We start from the raw sequence: 20,949 nt of genomic DNA on the forward strand, positions 1-20,949 counted from the left end.
GAGTGGATTAGATCACCCAGGAAGCCATCAGTGTCATTTCAGCAGGGGAGTGGCATGGTCAGATCTGAGACCTCTTTGGCAACTGCCTACAGAATGGCTGAGGGGAGAGAAGGTTGGAGCACGAGTCACAGGCAGAGCAAGCACCAATGAGGGCAAGGCCAGTGTGGGCTGGAGCTGGCTTTTACCATCTCACAAAAGCCAGTTAAGTGTTTAGGGATTTGGGGGAGAGACTATGAAACCTTTGATAGCTTGAAATCAGCCACGGTGGGAATATTTACTCTACAGAAATGGATAAATGCTACAAATCAAGGCCCCCCCCCCCCCCCGCAAGCAGGTGGTTAACCATTTACCAGCACACCACTGATGGAAGCAGAGATGTGAATAGATTGCAGAACAGCTTAAGAAGCAAAAGGGGCAGGCCTTGACGACTAATTCATATTAGTAGTCAGGGAAGAGTCAGAGGTGCCTCTAAACTTTCTAACATATACAACTGAGTGAAGATCAATTACATGAGCTGACATGGAGAATAGAGTAGAGAAGTCAGCTTGGCCAAGATCATGAATTTGGGGGTATATATAGCATGTTGACTTTGAAATTCGAGCAAGCACTTGATTACAGAGATCTGAAGCTTGGGGGAGGGTCTAGAGCAAGGCCATAAGAGTGAGTGAGATTGTCTAGGGTGGGGAACATTGAAGCATTAAGCATTAAAGGGTGCTTAGAAGGGCTTTTGGGAACACAAACATTTCAGCTGTGAGAGAGCATCCAGAACAGCATGAAAAGCACATAGAAGCAAACTGTATGGTCACAGGTGTCACATGCAGCAGAGAGGGTCAATTAAACAATTCAAAGGTAAGTATCTATAAGTATCCCATGTCACAATCATGAGGTACAAAAAGTGGCATTTCTTTAGTATTTAAACTCCCATCCCTCTAATTGTCAGCAACCCATCCTAACATTCTTAGGGTTTCTATCTCACGTAGGGTCTAAGAATCCCAGATATATTTATACTCTGTAGGTGTCCATCCCAGGAAATGCCATTTTACAGAGAAGGGGCAGGAGCTGTGGCCAGACCATCATGGTGTTTCTGCTAAAAGTCACCAGTTCTATGCCAGGAAACACTGGAAACCAAGGATTGCTGAGGCTACTACCAGCTCAACAATTTGGGATGCAGGAGGCAAGGATGCCTGTCTCCTCGGTATTACCTTGAGCCATGTGCTACAACCAGAGTTGGTCATAGCTCCAAGGTACTGCTCTGTGTACACACACACACACACACACACACACACACACACACAGCCATTCCCCCAAGGAGCCCCATGGTGCTGGGGTGTCTGGGACAGGAGCAGTCACAGCATCAGTTGCCTGCTGTGCATAGAAAATTCCCCCCACCCAGGGGTCCCCAGGGTCCCTTCCCACCAGCTGACCTTGGTCTAGGTCTACCTGCTTCGTCATTCTAATACATTTTAAAGGGACATATCTTCCTGCATACCAGGAGGAGGGTAGGTTGGTTCATAGGTGCCACCATCCTAGATCACTCTGCCCATTTATTTACTTGAAACTGGGATTTACCCACTGTGTGACTTGACCTATCTGATTGGTAAATTTGGGAAAAATCAATGGCACATTATCTCCACCCCTAAACCCCTGCATCTTTCCTCCTGGGAATGAACTTCCCCAAACAGCACAAACTCTGCTTTGCTCTGCCAGCGTCCAGGGAGGTGGGATCTGGGGGCAGGACCCTGCCTGAGTGGATAGGTCTGTAAAATGCTGGAGTTAAGCATTAGGAGGCCAAGTTTCCTAATGGATAAGCCACACTTTCCAACCAAGCCCTTATCAGTCAGAGAAAAGTTTCTCAATTTCAGAAGCCAGGCAGGGAAGTAGAGGGCTATTTTCTGAGGCCCCTCAAAGACTCTCACAAAACAAAGAGAAAGAATTGAAATGTCAATATTCCCACCCCACCCCCAAAGCTCTTTGGCTTCCTGGCAACCTTTAGATCTGGGTCAAGGCCTGGGGTCTGCCTCAAGCCAGCGTCCCAGTTCTTGCCAAGAGAAAATTAATAAGGGTGCTGGTGAACACTCACCAGAAACCTTAGAGCTGTGGAACTAAAACTGTCCCCTCCAATGGCCTCTCCCAGAACAAAAAGTTCTGTTCCAAGTAACTCGGTGTCTCCACACCACAAATAGAAATGGCTAGCAACTTTGAAATGTCAGCTCTACTGCTAAAAACAATTCTACACCCTGTTACACATCCGTTTCATTTGGCAACAGGAAGTCTCCAGTGATCCTGGACAGAGCAAAAGGGTTCTCAGTCAAAAGCAAAAATACTGAACTACATGTGGACACTGCAAGACAGCACATTAAAGGCCGCGGAGAGCAGAGGAATCTCCTAAATTTTGCTTAATAGGCTTTTTGACCTACAATTCCCCTTTTCAGACCAAAAACCTATGAGTTTCTCATTGTCAACTAAGAAACATCCAAACCTGTAGAGAATTTTTATGAGTTTGAGCCAGACTGACGACAATTGCCAGGAAGTAAAATCTCAAAGAATTGAGAAAATGCTCCAGAGAAAGGCAGTTCTGCACCTTATTTTATACATTAGAAGCAAAGGAAGAGACATAAGATGGGGGTTACAAGAAATTAATTGGTGGTAGATTAAGGGAGCAAGAGAAAGCAAAGCGGGGAAACCTCTGAGACTGAATAAAGAGTAAAATGGAGAGACTTCTTTTACATTGGTGAGTGTAGAATAGTTCATTAACATTCACAACACGTAGAATGGTAGTTGGGGAACAAGATAACAGTGGGGGTTCTGTGGTCTCATTCTATGGTGGGAGATTGCTTCCTGAGAGGTCGTGAAAAAGGGGACTACTATGACATTCCAAGGGTGTGTCTAGGATGTGATTACCTGCCATGACTCGCTTTTAGTTAGTGATTTTTATATTCAGAACGTTCTATGTGGTTACTTTCAGTCCCTGAGTTTGTAAGACCTGCCATCAGGCTTCCTCTGAGCTTCTCAGGTTTAGTTCTTGGCCCCGTTTTCATCCACACCATATGCACTGGAAAGTCTGAGGGTCAAGTGTCACTTAAAGATGTTTGGGCACAAAGAAAATAAACTAGAAAAAGTGGTTGTAATGAGACTAATTTTTTTTTTATTGTAAATTAGTTCAGCTTTATTGGAAGTAAATTTAGTAATACATATAATGTATGTCAAAACCTTGAGAATTATATATAACTTCTAAATCAGTAATCCCTCTGTATAAGTTTAACTAAAGTAAAAATAATAATGAGGAAAGATCTTACTGGCAAACATGTCCATTACCATATTTTTGAAACAACATGGTAATTTATGCCCAAAATTAGTATTAAAAATATTAATTTTTGAACAACATAAGTTCACCCAAGCTAGGGCTCAACGTCATGCCTGAATGAACTCATGAACATTTATTCACCATCGGCATGGGCTGAACCTCAAAAATAACTATTTATTTTTGTATTATATTTTGGGGCCTATTTTATGAGATGCATACAGATTTGCAAAGCTGTAACTTCCAGGTGAATAGAATGTTTTATTATTAACTAATGATCCTCTCTCTCATCAATATGTTTTTTCTTTACATTTTTATATGAATATAGCTATTTAAACTTTATTTCAGTTTTTTGTTTTCTTTATGTATCTTTTTCCATCTTTTTCCTTTCAGCTTTTTCATTTTGTATAGATACCACTCATAATGGGATAGAGCTGTAGCTTTTGAAATTTCATTGAAAAATCTGTTTATTAACAGCTTTAGTTGTTTTACATTTATTATAATTATCATTATTTTGGAATTCCTTCCATTACATGTCTTTTTAGTTTGTCTTTGTTTCATTTTGGGGGGATGAATAAGATATTGGTTCCAAGAATTGATTTTGTAGCCTATTTCTGAATCTGCCACTTATTAGCATTATGAAATTATGTGTCATACTCGCCTGTCGTATAAAATGAGGACAGTGATAAAGCCATAAAGTTGTGCTGAAAGATTCAGTTAATTAATATGTGTAAAGTGATTGAACTTTTCCTGGGTGTAGGAATCACAATATAAGTTACAATTACAATTCTTTCTCTTTTATATAAATAAATAAAAAAGATGTTTGGGCCCAAAGAAAATGAACTAGAAAAAGTGATTGTAATAAGAAAAGTAGAACCAAGAGATGCCTTACTAATTTAGTGATGGAGTTATTTTTAGAATGGTAGGAACTTCCATATGTTTCTAGACCAAGGGGAAAAGGTCCAAGAAAGGAAAGATGGCCGATAGCAGAAACAGGAATAATTTTTGGAACAAATCCCTCAAGGAATTTATAATTGTGTAGCTTTTACTTGGTAAATATGTCCTATAACTGATAAATGGAAGGAAGTGAAACCCCAAACTTGTAAGTTCTAAATGCAACATAGATGGGTCATCATTCTTCTAAGATATTTCCAAAGAAGTCGGCATAACAATTCCAAGTCACTCCTATGATAGACGTTTAAAACTTAAGGAAATTGTTAATATTTGGGGAGTCGTAGATAAAACTGATTCCCTAAAAAGATCCCTTCAAAGAGCATTGTTAACTTAAAAGTAAAAAGCTAAAGTGAGAGGCAACAAGCGTTAATTTGAGATCACAAAAAAATTGCAATCTGGGGCATAGATTCAGGCAGAAGCCCAAATTACATCCTGATGAGGGGGCAAAGGCAAGAAGTTTCACAGGAAAGGGAAGGGAACAAATTACATGAATAGAAGAAAGGAATTCCTGTTGGTGTTAACAAGCTAAGTTACTCTTTAGCTATACATGGCTGGTTACTGATTCTAAAGAATGTCCAAAATCATCATTCCTCGTTTGCGGTCAAGAGATCTGCTTTCCTGTTAGCTTTGCAAATGATCGTTTCTAAGCCAACATTGGTTTGGCCCCATCCAAAGGTTATTTTGCCCAGTTCAAACATTCCAAAGTTTCAAGGAGTAAGACGTGCAAGGCAGTTCCTCTGGAATGACTGCCCTGACTCCACTTTAGAATGACTCCACTTACGCCAGCTTTTCACAGCAGCAACAGATTCACCCCTAGTTTTCAGGGTTTTCCCCAGAGCTGTGGTCCCAGAAATCATAAAATGCATAAAATCACTGCAGATGGTCACAGCCCTGGGCTGAGAACAGTCAAGGGAACATGAAAGGGACAGCACACTCATCTGTCAAAGCCCATGCTCTTGCTGCGGCCACGGAGCTCCCAACCTGGCACAGATGCACCTTCTAAGCCCAGTGATGAAACCTGCTGGCAAGGGCTTCTCAGAAATCTAGTCCCTGGGTTTCTAGCCTCTGTGATGATACAAAAAGAGCTTCTAAAGGAGTAGGGACTAAAGGGGTGCTGACAATATCTGGCACAGCCTCCTTGGTCCTCTCCTTCCTCCACTCCCACTCCTCTCCTCTCTTCACCAAGAATCAACTACAGAGCACCTAGTAACAGAAGACCAAATGGAAAGCCTACAAATCAGCACAGGAAGAGTCAGGACTCTGTAAGTGGGGTGGGCAAGAGAAAAGCACAGAGAGGTTAAGGGTGTCGGGAGCGGGAAATAGGAGGTCCAAAGGGGAAGAGGCTTTCCTCCCTGGTGTGGTGCCAGTGGAAAAACTGGAGCAAGCAGCTGGTCACACAGAGCGGAGGAGCCGTGGCTGCAACAGAGGAGCCCCAGGTTGTGGGCTCGATCCCCAGTAGGGGGCATGCAGGAGGCAGCCCATCAATGACTCTCTCATCATTGATATTTCTACCTCTCTCTCTTCCTCTCCCTTCCTCTCTCGGAAATCAATAAAGATATATTTTTTAAAAAAGAGTGTTGAGAAGGATAGAAAGGATTTACATGATGTTCTGAAGATGGAAAGGTTCCTATCCCATAGGAGAGATATAAAGGTTAAAATTAAAAAGGGGGAAATGTAAATTGAGCAAACCAGTGTTTATAAACACAAGAAAGGGAAATCATAAGATGGCATCCCTTAAAATCCAGCAAAGTCCCTATCAACTGTAATTAGCACACGTGTACAAGTAGATGAGTCATATCAAGAAAAGGGTTTTTGATTTTCAAAGGTCACATGAGAATCGGGGATGAAAACAAGGCTGCAGATCTCCCAGAGATGGCACATGAGTGAATATCATGAGACAGGTTGCCACTCGCCTGCCTGACCCTGTTTCCAAAAAATTAGGCAAAAGAAGCCAATGAGGCCTTAAGCAGCATCAAAGAGATGAGATGGGAAGGATAAAAGCATTTTTTTATTAACTAAAGATTGAGATATCTATGGAATTAAGTTTAGAAAAAATTTTCTCAAATTCTCCAGGTTTTGCACTACAAAGAAAGAGAATTACAGGCCAATATCCCTGATGAACATAGATGCTAAAATCCTCAGCAAAGTATTAGCAAATCAGATCCAGCAATATATTAAAACCAAGAGGTCATACATTATAACCAAGTGGGATTTATTCTAGGCATGCAAGGCTAGTACAATATTCGCAAATCAATAAATGTGATACATCACATAAACAAATTGAAAGACAAAAATCACATGATCATGTCAATAGACACAGAAAAAGGATTTGGCAAAATCCAACACTGATTTTCAATAAAAGCTCTCAGCAAAATGGGAATAGAGGGATCATACCTCAACATAATAAAAGAGTCTATATATGACAAACTACAGCCAACATTATACTCAATGGGCAAAAACTAAAACCATTTCCCCTAAGAACAGGAACAAGACAGGGGTGACCACTTTCACCACTCTTATTCAACGCAGTACTGGAAGTCCTTGCCACAGTGATCAGACAAGAAGAAACAATAAAAGAAATCCAAATTGGAAAAGAAGTAAAACTGTCATTATTTGTGGATGACGTGATATTGTACATAGAAAACCCTAAAGACTCCACCAAAAATCTACTAGATTTAATAAATGAATTCAGCAATGTAGCAGAATACAAAATTAACACCCAGAAATCCCTGGTATTTTTACCCACCAATAGTGAGCTTACAGAAAGGGAAACTAAAAAAGCAATCCCATTTACCATTGCAACCAAAAAATTAAGATACTTCAGAATAAACATAACCAAGGGGGTAAAAGACCTGTACTCAGAAAACTACAGGACATTGAAAAAAGAGATAGAGGAAGATATAAATAAGTGGAAGAATATACCGTGTTCATGGATTGGTAGAATTAACATCATTAAAATGTAAATACTACCCAAAACAATCTATAAATGCAAAGCAATCCCTATTAAAATACCAATGGCATACTTCACAGATTTAGAACAAACACTCCAAAAATTTATATGGAACCAAAAAGGACCTGAAATAGCCATGGCCATCTTGAGAAAGAAGAACAAAGTTGGAGGGATCACAATACCAGATATCAAGTTATACTACAAAGCCATTACAATCAAAACTGCTTGGTACTGGCACAAGAACAGACATATAGATGAATGGAATAGAACAGAGAACGCAGGAATCAAACCAAACCTTTACACTCAATTAATATTTGATGAAGGAGGCAAGAGCAAACAATAAAGACAGTCTCTTCAACAAATGGTACCGGGAAAATTGGACAGGTACCTGCAAGAAAATGAGGCTAGACCACCAACTCACACCCTACACACAAGAATAAACTCAAAATGGATAAAAGACTTTAATGTAAGACATGAGACCATAAAAATCCTAGAAGAAAACTTAGGCAGCAAAATCTCAGACATCTCTCGTAGCAATATGTTTGCTGATACATCTCCTAGGGCAAGGGAAACAAAGGAGAAAATAGACAAATGGGACTATATCAAAATCAAAAGCTTCTGCACAACAAAAGAAACCATCAACAAAATGAAAAGGGAGCCCACTGTATGGGAGAACATATTTGCCAATGATATATCTGGTAAAGGGTTAATTTCCAAAATATATAAGGAACTTATACAACTTAACAAAAAGAAGACAAACAATCCAATTTAAAAATTGGAAAAGGGCCAAATAAACACTTCTCCAAAATGGACATACAAATGGCCAAGGGACATATGAAAAAATGCTCAAAGTCACTAATCATCAGAGAGATGCAAATCAAAACCACAAGATATCACCTCACACCTGTCAGAATGGCTCCATCAGCAAATCATCAAAGGACATGTGCTGGCGAGGGTGTGGAGAAAGGGGAACCCTAGTACACTGCTGGTGGGATGCAGACTGGTGCAACCACTATGGAAAACAGTATGGAGGTTCCTCAAAAAATTAAAAATGGAGCAGCCGTTTGACCCAGTGATCCCACTTCTAGGGATATAGCCTAAGAAATCCAAAACACCAATTAGAAAGAACTTATGCACCCTTATGTTCATAGCAGTGCAATTTACAATAGCTAAGATCTGGAAACAGCCCAAGTGCCCATCAATAGATGAGTGGATAAAAAAGCTGTGTTACATTTACACCATGGAATACTATGCAGCTGTAAAAAAGGAGTATCTCTTACCCTTTGGGACAGCATGGATGGACCTGGAGAATACTATGCTAAGTGAAATAAACCAGTCAGAGAAAGACAAGTACCACATGATCTCATTCTTACGTGGAATCTAATGAACAAAATAAACTGGTGAACAAGATAGATACAGAGATATAGAACCATGGAGCAGTAGGATGAAATTCTGAGGGAGGGTGGGGGTGGAGAGCAGGGCAAGGGGGGAGAGAGATTAATCAAAGAAATTAGATACATATATGCATGACCTATGGACACAGGCAATGGTGTGGAGGAGACCTGGGGAGGCAGGGGTGGATGCCTGGTGGAGTTCAATGGGGGAAAAAGGGAACATTTGTAATACTTTCAACAATAAAGAAAAATAAATAAATAAATACACTTATGACCCTGGAAATAAAATAAAATAAATAAAATAAAATCACTCAAAAAAAAAAAAATCCTCTAGAGTCTGATTCAGGTCCAAGAAAGACACAGCTAACCATATAAACAATGTCTTACAGCTTATATGTAATGGCCAACTTTTTGGAAAATCTTTTTTACAGAATAAACTTATTATTTAACACTGAACATGTTTAGTCACATAAAGGATACAAATTGCCCTAGCCACTCAATTCACTGAGTGTCCTCCCATGCACCAAAAGGTCACTGGTTAGATTCCTGGTCAGGGCACATACTGGGGTTGTGGGTTGAATCCGTGGTTGGGGTGCATACTGAAAGCAACCGATCAATGTTTCTCTCTCACATCGATGTTTCTCTCTCTCCCCCTCTCCCTAAAAAGAAATCAATAAAATTTTTAAAAATATATCTTTATTGATTTCAGAAAGAGGAAGAGAGAGAGACAGCAACATCAATGATGGGAGAGCCATCATTGATTAGCTGCCTCCTGCACACCCCCAACTGGGGGGATCGAGCCCGCAACCAGGGCATGTGCCTTGATCCAGAAGTCAATCACAATCTTCTGGATCCTAGGTCAACGCTCAACTGCTGAGCCACACCTGACCAAGCTAAAAACTTATTTTTTAAAAAAGAACACAAATAAACAACTTTGTGCTACTACTTATTCTTCCGAAGTCAATGGAAATTGATTGACTAAAGTCTCCAAATCTGAAACCTACTTCTCTGCTTCCGTCCTTCTTACGGCTCTGTGGCCTTTGACACCTTAAATGGCCCCCTTGTTCTCTATAAGTTTTCTCCTTTGCCCCTGGGACATAGCACAGTTTCCTTTCTTCCTCTCTGGCTGCTCGCTTTGCTTTCCTCTTCAACTTTCTGTTTCCTCTCGGTACCTCTCAAATTGGAGGAACTCAAGATGAGTTTTCTCTGAGGATGACTCCTAAGGCCATATTTCCAAACTTAATCTCTCTCCTGAAGTTCAGGCCCATTTTCCCAAGTGGTAGTAGACATCACAAACCTATCCTACAGCTACTTCACACACTTATCCCACAGCTACTTCACTCACCTGAACCGTAGGTACTTCAAATTCCTCAGACAGAACTTACCATCTTCCTGCCAACACTGTTGCCCATCTCATCTCAGCTAATGATCCTATATCTATCTAGTCACCCAGGGCAGAAAATCTTGTTTTCAAGAGGCCTTGTCTTCTCACCTGTCACATCTAATCATCCTGAAACTCTGTCTACTCCATCTACATAAAAGCTCCCAAAGGCATCCCCCTTCTCATGATAGCCAAATACTGCATGTAAATTTTTGCATCTGAGATGGCAGTCCCCTCGATGTCTGATATGAAGTATCTGTGAAGGACTCAATCCTAAAAAAAAAAAAAAAAAAAATTCCTCCTCTTGTGGGTCCCTGAAATTCACTTAACAGACAAGGTTTGTATTACAAAATTAGAAATAATCCTAAATGGAAAAGGCTCTGGAAAGGTAACAACGGCCTACGTTGAAAGCACACCAAAGTGCCACTGCTGTATCATATATCCTTTCAGTGGGAAAGGTTGATGGGACAAATAGAGAGTGAGGGTGCAAAACTGGAAGGTGAAGGATAAGAGCAGAAAAGAAAGGATGCGAGGGGCAGAGAGCAGTCAATGGGTGACATTTCATGAACACACAGACAAAGAAAGTACACTTGAGCCAACCAAGCCAGAATCAACTAAAATATACTTTTGTACTGAAGGTGAATAAAAAATTCATGAGATGGGAGCCAAGGTAGACTGAAAATTGTTTTATAAAAAAGCTTCGCAGAGACTCTTCCCTTGTTTCTACAATAAACAGAATGGAACTGCTTCCCAGAGTTACAATAAGACCTAATGAATGGGAAAGTTCTAAATTTATGTGAGATCTCTGAAATTATTGCAGTGGGAAATACTACCTTAGCACTTACAAGTTCACAAATAGGCCTTAACTTGGAGTTCTTGCAGCCAACTCTTCAAAACTTGGCCACCATTGCCACAATATTCCCTGAATATTCACTTGTCTCTGCAAGACATGTATTTTGGTTGGGACATTTTTCTCCCTCCCTGGGATCATAGCAAATTAACTTGGTGAGATTGCTTTATGTGAATTCCACACTGGAATAACTCCAGTGTAAACTAAGTCATTTTCCCTTAGTTCCCAGTGGAAATAGAAAGAGAAATGGGTGAGTTGAGAATAACAATGGGTTAGTAGTTGCAAGATTTAAAGCCATATCTGCTGGAGAATTGAACCATGGGCCTTAGGGGGAAAAGGAGTGCGCTCCTGGCATCCAGTTGTAAAGATCTGAGAAGACCAACCTCAGAGAAACCTGTATTACTGCTCATCAGGGCATCATGTCTACAAATTTAATAACTGTTTATTGGTCTATGACAAAGGGAACAGGAACTCTGTGCACAAACCGGAAAAGGGTTAATGTAGTCCGGTGAGAGGAATGTTGAGGTTCTGTGGGTGCAAAGGTCACAGGCAATCCAAGTAAGATTTTGTATCCAGGTATATTGTAGTCTATTTGAAAGCCTATATAAATACATTTTCTCATGAAAACAGGGTATTTTCAAATTGCAAAATCATTTATGACAATTTAACCAGCCAAGCATAAAGTTAGCCTCTATGGTTAATTTTATGTGTACAATGGTTAATGTTCTGTGTGTAATGGTTAATTTTATGTGTTAACTGAACTGGCCCATGGGATGCCCAGGTATTTGGTCAAACATTATTCTGGGTGTTTCTGTGAGGGTGTTTTTGGATTTTAACATTTAAATTGATAAGACTGACTAAAGCAGATGGCTCTCCCTAATGTAGGTGGGCCTCATCCAATCAGTTGAAGGCCTGAATGGAACTAGAGTATGACCTTCACTCAAATAAAAGGGAATTCCTCCTGCCTGACTCTGTTGAGCTTGGACATTGGTTTTTGTCCTGCCTTCAAGCTTCCTGGGTTTCAAGCCTGCTGGCTTCTGGACTAGAACTACACCATCAGTTTTCCTGGGTCTCCAGCGTGCCAATTGCAGATCTTGGAACTTGTCAGTCTCCATAATCACAAGTCAATTTCTTATAACATATAACATTTATAATATATAATATATATATATCCTATGGGTTCTATTTCTCTGAAGGACCCTGATTAATACAAAAACAAAGATGCCTGGAATTAAGGTAATTTGGCATCTACTAAAATAGGATACCAAATGTAATGAACCAAAAGCAATTCCTATTTTTTCAAGCTGGAGGGAAGTGAAGAGATCATTTGAGGAAGAGGTCAAGCCCAGGGTACTCCGTCCCTTCCTGAGTTCTCAGGCCAAGCCCAGGCAGCCTGACACCCAGGCCTGTGTCCTCCACTCCACCATGCACCTCTGAGAAGTGAGACACCTCATTTTCAAAAAAATGAGATGGAAAGAAGACAGATGTGTCAACACTGACAGATAAATTATTAAATCAGAAGCAAGAAACTGTAGAAAATGAGACACCCGGGCTGTGTCTCACTCCCCAAGCACAGAGAAGATAATGATAATGTTTTTCACACCATGACAAAGAATTGTAGTGTCTTATAGTGATTATTTTCCCAAATCACTGGCTTTGGCTAATTAATACTTATCAGATAATTTTGCTCCAGGAACTATTAACAGTTTTACAGCAAAACAAGGAAACAAAGATTTAATGTTTAATCCATGCTCTGCTTTGACTTGGTAGAAAAGGTGGCAGGGACTAAGCTTCTGTGTATACATAATGGGAAAGGAGTAGGAAGTAATTAATAAGTAGTATCATTACTAAGTTATCTTTACTTAGTATTCACAGAGGACCAAACCAACAATCACCTAAAGGATAAAGCCCTCCACTCCTTTCCAGTGAGTTTTCTGTTTCATGATTTAGAGACCTGAGACAAAGGAAAAGAAGGAAGACCTCACCCCAGCCCCAACACACACACACACGTTGTGCTCTGGCTTTTCATAAAGCAGAGCCTTTGCTCCTCTGTCTCAAAATACTTAGCTGAGTCTGTTGCAAATTGGTGGCAGGTTAGACCCTAATCCAGAGCCTCTTTAAAAAAAAATATATCCTCACCTGAGGATATTTTTTCCATTGCTTTTCAAAGAGAGTAGAAGGAGAGAGAAAGAAAGACATTGATTGGTTGCCTCCCACACTCACCTCAACTGGAGCCAGGGAATGAGCCTGCAACTGAGGTACCTGCTCTTAGTTGGAATTGAACTCTGGACCCTTCAATCCATGGACCAATGCTCTAACCACTGAGCCAAACTGGCTAGGGCTCCAGAGCCTCTTTCTGATGGAAGCTTTGACTACATACCTCACTTCTCACACAAGCAGATGCCAGATATCTGTAAGAGGAAAGTGACCAGTTAGAGCTTATACAGGTGGCCCCTAAAGCAGCTTTACCATTTAAAAATTGAATACATTTTTTGTTTGTTAATTTTTTCTATTTATTTTTTTATTACATAAAGTACAGAGAATGGGAATTTTTAAAATATGTTAAACGATGTCACGTAAATGACCTTCATTTTCTGCCTCAGGAGCACAGGCTCTTTCTACGGCATTTTCCATGGCAGCTCTTAACATGTCTGGCTCCAGTGCTTGAATTTCTTCCCGAATTACATCCTTAGGCTGCTGGATAGTCCTGGGCTTTAATTCATGCACCAACTGCACCTTGTATGGGTACATGTGTAAATTTGTTTCCATGCACTGCAATGAAGTCTGTGAGATTCCAAGCTCACAAGTTCACTCCTGGTTCTTCCTGGGTGCTCTGCTGCATGCACTCAATATTCTCCAGCACACTACTGAGCATGATCTCCAGCTGGTGGCAGATCACTAACAGACTCCCATTGCCAGAACTTTGAACCAAATGAAGTATTGCTCGGATTGTGGGTGGATTCCTGACATGGAAATAGCACATGCACACTCTCTGTGTTAGAAGAATGGAGTGCTGATTTTTTAAATAAAATTCAATGATTTTTACATGTTGCTCTGTCGTGAAGTTTTCCATAAATTTCCAGGGAACAATTTTTCAAAATCTGAAACAAAAATTTAAAAAAAAATTAATGCCAAAAAAGTTATTAAATTTTTAAATGGTAAAGTGACTTCTGGGCCACCCTGTACATGCACTGGTCTGAGTCCCGGTGATACCATTGTAATTAGCTAGTTATTAATAATAGGAAAGGCACAAAGGGAGAAGCCAGACATTATAGGCATGTCATTTGGGCAGCTTCACCAGGAAGCTGCAACTTTGCATCCCTCAGGAAACAACTTGCCTATTCCCTGGAAAACACTGGGGGAAAGGATCCAACAGAACGAAGATAGACACATGCCCAGTAAAGTTGGGGTGACATAGGGAAGATACTTGCCTGTCAGTCAAACCCAGGGACAGAGATGGTTGTCCAGAATGGTCATGGCCACTGCAAGCATATGAAAATTTGGACAACGATTAATAATCTCCTAAACTAAGAGTTCTCTCTCTTGTTGCTCTTGTGTCTCTTGGCCTGTGGCTCACTCTTGGCTTCCTTGCATTCGCCCTTGTTTCCTTTATAGCTCTGTGGCCCTACAGACCCCATATACAATAGACTAATGGGCGGCAGCAGGAAACACAAGCTAAACTAGCCTGATGCTGGATTGGACACAGCTCCAACATGGAAAGGAAATTCTGGACACTGGCTCTGATTTTAGCTCTACTGAAACCCCAGCTACACTTCTTCTATGACTGGACAAAGGGAAATGGAACCTTGGAAACTCAGGGATGTAATTCCACAGAAATAAAAATCACTCGTTCTCCCATGTGAGTCTCAGAAAATTCTTCTTCTCAGAATTCCACTCCCAGCAGCAACTAGGAGAGATGAGGCCCCCTCCCCTCCATTAACACATTTCCAATATTCAGGGCTGTATATCTAGGAGTGGAATTGCTTGGTAATGTGGTAATTTTGTTGAACTTTTTGAGGAACCCACCATCACAATATTTGGAGTCAATGGTAAATTGAATCTAAGGCTCAAAGAAAGCCCAGATCCAGCTGAGCTACAGGGTAGATGCTGGCCCAATAGAGGAAAAGGCATACCTTTTACAAGATAATATGATTATTTATTGCAGGCTCTAGTATTCTTTTTGGTGTTTTGTAGTATGCTTTACATGCCACAAAATTCACCCATTGTAAGTGTACAATTCAGTGATTTCAATTATGCTAATAGAATTGTGCAATCATCATTACAATCCAGTTTTAGAATACTTTTATCATGCCCCAAAATATCCTTGAACTTGTTTGTAGTCAACACCACTCCTAACCCCAGGCAACCACAAGTCTGCTTTCTGTCTCTCTCAGTTTCCATTTTTCAAGACATCTCATCCCTATGGGATCACAGTATAGGCAGATCTATAGTATAGGTAGATCTTTTGGACCTGGTGTCCCAAGTATGAGTATTAGTTTACTAGCTCAGATGTACATAAAAATATTATGTATCTTTACTTTCTCTCCACTCAGCCCAGGTAGGAGTGTAGGGAAATCCACTGTCAAGCATCATTCTCTGGGGCCATGCAAAAATCCAGGAAGGTTTCTGGTACCATTGGAATCAGGGCTATTTATTCTTCAGCCCATTAATTTTGATGCTGATACCCTCACTATCCAACATACAGGTTCTTCTAAGGAGAAGGCAGGTTGCTCTGTTATTTTCAGTGACAAGCCTAGATCTGTTAAAGCTGTGGAACCAGGTTCTCAAGGTCCAATAGATGCATCACAGAGCTGTGTGATGCCAAGAGCTTGCCATGTGTCCTAATGATACAGGGCTGACACTTGAGTCCTTGAACCTCTCCACTCTGGTGGAGTCACTCTTTCTTCCTACTGCTGTGAAAGGCCCCCACCTCATCCTGCCTCTCTCCCCTCTCTACCCAAGACACCTGGGATAGATCATTTATTTGGTAAGAATGGGCATTCTCTAAAGACTAGAAGAAAGGTTGGTCTTCCAAGAATTCTGTAAATGTCCTTGAGGTAGGAAACACAAAGGGATTAGCTGCTTTCTCCCGAAGGAGTCAGGGAGTGCGAAGGAGCACATAAATCTTGAAACAAATATCTCACTAAATACTCTATCACACTGCTTTGTATTCACCTACCACAAAACCACATGGGTAAACAGCTAAAAGCATATTATAATTGCAGTTTTCTTAGCTGCACTTGGAATCCTTGTACTCACAGAAGTTTAAGAGGAAGGAGGTACTATTGAGGCTAGAAACAGAGCTGGCTCTAACACTAGCAACTAGCACTATGCACCAGGCAATTTTCTGAGTGTTTTATACATATTATTGTTATTGGTGAAGTGTCCTCCACATCCTCACCTGTTGCTGGTGGAAGTGGAGCTCTTGGGGTGCCATGGGAACAAGAATTTCCAGAGGCCCCCACAGGAGGATGAGGTATTGTGGAAAGTTTTATTTCTGTGGAATTAAACCCCTGAGTTTCCAAGGTCCCATCTCCCTCCATCCCACCATGGAAAAAGTCCCATTTTGTCTTCAGCAGAGCTTGGATTAAAGCCACTGCCCAGAGTTTTTGTTCCATGTTGAAGCACTGTCCAGTCCAGCATCTGTCTAGCTTAGCTTGTGTTCCCAGTTGCAGTCCATTGACTGTGGGGTCCACATGGCTGTGGGCCATGAAGCTTCTAGGGCCACATGGCAGGCTAGCATGGGTCATGGAATAAGCAAGTGCAAGGAAGCAGGAGTGAAGCAAGAGGGACAAGAGGGAGTGAACTCCTTTGTGTGCAGGTTATGTATTCCCAAATTTTTGTGGGCTTGCATTGGGGTCCACCCTCCTAGCCAATGATCTTTGTTCCCAGGTTAGACTGACAGACAAGTACCTTCCCTTTGTTATCCCCGACTTCACTTCGCTTGGACCCATTTCCCTTACCCCAGTGATTTGCAGGGAATGGACCTGTGGTTCCCTGGGGAGTGTATAGTTGCAGCTGCCCAGATAACCATGCTTACAATGTCTGGCTTTCCCTTTGCTTTCTTTCTATTATTAACATTAATAACTAGCTAGTTATGCTGGTAACATTATTCCTTTAATCCTCAATGATTTTAGGTAGGAAGTGCTGAAGATCCAAATCCCTTTGGAGCAAGCTCAGATTCAGAATTCAGAATTCAGAATTGTTTGGATTTTAGGAAGGCAACACATGCACGTAATTCATATAACATAACTCCCCAAGAGGTTTATTCAACATAGTACTGGAAGTCCTCGCCATAGCCATCAGACAGGAAGAAAACATAAAAAGTATCCAAATTGGAAAGGAGGAAGTAAAACTGTCATTATTTGCAGATGACATGATACTGTACATAGAAAACCCTAGAGACTCCATCAAAGTACTACTAGATTTGATAAACGAATTTGGCAAGGTAGCTGGATACAAAATCAACATCCGGAAATCAATGGCATTCTTATACACCAACAATGAACTTTCAGAGAGAAAAACTAAAAAAGCAATACCATTTACCATTGCAACTAAAAAAATAAGATACCTAGGAATAAACTTAACCAAGGATGTAAAAGACATGTACTCAGAAAACTACGTGACACTGAAAAAAGAAATAGAGGAAGATTTAAACAGGTGGAAGAAGATACCATGCTCATGGATTGGAAGAATTAATATCATTAAAATGTCCATACTACCCAAAGCAATTTATAAATTTAATGCAATTCCTATGAAAATACCAACAGCATATTTCACAGACCTAGAACAAACATTTCGAAAATTTATATGGAACCAACGAAGACCCTGAATAGCTGCAGCCATCTTGAGAAAAAAGAACAGAGTGGGAGGGATCACATTACCAGACTTCAAACTGTATTACAAAGCCACTGTAATCAAAACGGCCTGGAATTGGTACAACAACAGGCTTATAGATCAATGGAACAGAACAGAGACCCCAGAAATAGACCCACGCCATTATGGTCAGTTAATATTTGACAAAGGAGGCAAGAGTATCCAATGGAGTAAAGAGAGTCTCTCCAATAAGTGGTGCTGGGAAAATTGGACAGATACATGCAAAAGAATGAAACTAGACCACCAACTTTCACCATACACAAAAATAAACTCAAAATGGATAAAAGACTTAAATGTAAGTCACGAAACCATAAAAATCCTGGAAGAAAACATAGGCAGTAAAGTCACAGACATCCCACGTAGTGGACTTTTCACTGAAACAACTCCTAGGGCAAGAGAAACAAAGGAAAAAATAAACATATGGGACTACATCAAACTAAAAAGCTTCTCTACAGCAAAAGAAAATAGCCTCAAAATACAAAGGAACCCCACGGTCTGGGAAAACATATTTGCCAAGGATGAATCTGATCAGGGGCTAATTTCCAAAGTGTACAAAGAACACATAGCACTCAGCAAGAGGAAGACAAACAACCCAATTAAGAAATGGGCAAAGGACTTAAATAGACACTTCTCCAAAGAGGACATACAGATGGCCAAGAGACACATGAGAAAATGCTCAATGTCATTAATCATCAGAGAGATGCAAATTAAAACCACAATGAGGTATCACTTTGCACCTGTCAGAATGGCAGCCATCAACAAATCAACAAAGGACATGTGCTGGCGAGGGTGTGGAGAAAGGGGATCCCTAGTACACTGCTGGTGGGAATGCAGACTGGTGCAGCCACTATGGAAAACAGTATGGAGGTTCCTCAAAAAATTAAAAATGGAGCTGCCGTTTGACCCAGTGATTCCACTCCTAGGAATGTATCCTAAGAATCCTGAAACATTAATCAGAAAGAATATATGTACCCCGATGTTCATAGCAGCACAGTTTACAATAGCTAAGATCTGGAAACAGCCCAAGTGCCCATCAGTAGATGAGTGGATCAAAAAGCTGTGGGACATTTACACTGTGGAATACTATGCAGCTGTAAAGAAGAAGAATCTCGTACCCTTTGGGACAGTATGGATGGTCCTGGAGAATATTATGCTAAGTGAAATAAGCCAGGCAGCAAAAGAAAAATATCACATGATCTCGCTTATACGTGGAATCTAAAGAACTTAATAAACTGACGAGCAGAATAGATTCAATGACATGGAAGCATACTTGAGACTGACGAAATGTCAGAGGGAGGGGGGAGAGGGGGTGGAGGGGGAGAGAGTAACCAAAGAATTTATATGTATATATACACAACCCAAGGACACGGACAATGGTGGGGAGAGTGACTGGGGAGGGGGAAAGAACGGGGTGGAATGAGTCATTGGGGAGAAAAAGGGAAATCTATAATACTTTAAACAAAAATAATAAATAAATAAATAAATAAATAAATAAATAACTCCCCAAGAGGGTCTGAAGCAGCTCTCATACAAACTAATTAATGTGCCTCCAGTGAAACAAATAATCACAAGTGGTCTAAATAAAGACTGTAAAAGGTTTATATCAGTTTAGGTCAAGTTTTGCTTCCAAATGAATTAATAAACGCTTTGTTTCTCAAAACTTTTTGTATTTTGGATCTGTATTATAGCTTACATTTAACAGATAGAGAATGAGGTGAGCAAGAGTAGGTCATTGGTCCAAGGTCACATAGCTAAGAAGCGGTGGGGGTCCTCAAGGCTGGAAGTGGCTCAGGAGAAAACTAGCTGGACCACTTTCTCTACCAGAAACTCACCTCCAACCTTCCCGCTCTACAGCCTTGGCAGCCTGTGTATGACCTCTCCCCACTCCCACCCCACTCCACCTCCCAGCTTCTTGGATACTCATTTTATCTCACTTTAATATGGTTTAAAGTAGAAAGAAGCCCAATGGAGTGTGACTCACCCCAGGCACCCCTAACAAGCCCAGGAGGGGCCCTTGGGAATTGGATCTCGGGGCAGTTAAAACTTGCTAGCTGCCCCTGCCCTGTTACAGGGGTTAACTTCAGAATGGTGTGAAGGGGGAGCCCTCCTGGAGCAGGCAGTCTAGATAGCAGGAAACTGAACCCCTTGAGGGTGGCAGGAAAAGGAACATCTGCCTTTTCCCATTTGTATTAGGATCCAACCCCCCACTATCCCCCAAAAAGCCCTGGCCTTCCGTTTCTTCCAACCAGTGAGCAGCATGGACATGCAACCATGTGCCGCTTATTCCCACTGATTTCAGCAGCAGCAGCTCCTTCATTCACAAACCGAGTTTTCCCGGTAAGACATCCTTCCTCCTTAGCCTTCAGCGCGAGCCGGCTCCCAGACTCTCCCAGGCCACCCAGGACTTCACCCCGATATCGGTTTTCTCGTCTTGTCTGAGGGTTATGTTGCCTGCCGGGTGCACTGGCAGCACCGCCTCGGCCAAGACCTTGACCCCGCCAGTCGCCAGAGGCCTTCTGCGCCTGGTGTCCAGTCCTTGCTCATCCCTGCTCGGTGCTTAGAATGCAGACTAGGACACTTTCCCTCCTTTGTCTTGTTTCCTCCCTTTTAAATCTGTCTAATCCGGAGGCATCGTCCCTCTTCTGGTCCCGCAGATCAATACTCCCGCTTCCCAGGTACAATCCAGGTCAATCCAGGTCAGTCCAGGTCAGTCCAGCGACACCCTGCCTGGGGCAGCTGAGGTACACGGGGTCAGAGTCGGCCGGCTCCCTAGGAGCAGGAGCCCAAGCAGCGTGCTGCGAGCTTTTAGTTCTTAATTGAAGGTCTACTTTCGGGGTAAAATGGGGTGGAAAGCCACGCATGCTCAGCTAACTATACCCAGACGTAAGACTGAACAGAGATCCAAACCTGTTTCCCAGGATGCCTGCGACCGTCCTGCTCCTTCCGCGGGAAGCAGCGACCCCTGCGGGTCTGGCCTTCTTTAGGGACCCCCGCGGGGAAGACCGACTCCGCATACTCGGTTTAATTAGTAATTTATTTTAATTAACGCCATCTGTCACGCTGTCACGCTGACACCTAGGCGCAACCCCCAGCGCCGCAGGTCCCGGCGCGCACCCCGCTTGAGCCGAGGGGTTGGTCGCGGCGGCCCCGCGGGCGTGGAAAGGAAGGGGGGGGACACGGGGCGGGGCTCCCCCGAGGGGCGGGGCCTATCCGGGGCCCGGGGCCGGGGCGGGGCGGGGCCGG

General features: G+C 41.8%; 1 long non-coding RNA gene across 1 annotated transcript in view; it reads right to left on the reverse strand.

The window, feature by feature from the left end:
* Positions 1 to 20,861, reverse strand: part of LOC308558856 — a 43,017-nt gene extending 22,156 nt beyond the window's left edge. The window contains exons 1-4 of the long non-coding RNA XR_013999059.1: positions 20,614 to 20,861; positions 14,262 to 14,312; positions 13,416 to 13,931; positions 13,211 to 13,241 (exon numbers count right to left, since the gene is read on the reverse strand). This is a non-coding gene — a long non-coding RNA (uncharacterized lncRNA). The remainder of the gene's footprint in view (positions 1 to 13,210; positions 13,242 to 13,415; positions 13,932 to 14,261; positions 14,313 to 20,613) is intronic.
* Positions 20,862 to 20,949: the final 88 nt, after the last annotated feature.

Source organism: Miniopterus schreibersii, assembly GCF_964146895.1.
Source record: "Miniopterus schreibersii genome assembly, chromosome: 1".
Classification (NCBI taxonomy): domain Eukaryota; kingdom Metazoa; phylum Chordata; class Mammalia; order Chiroptera; family Miniopteridae; genus Miniopterus; species Miniopterus schreibersii.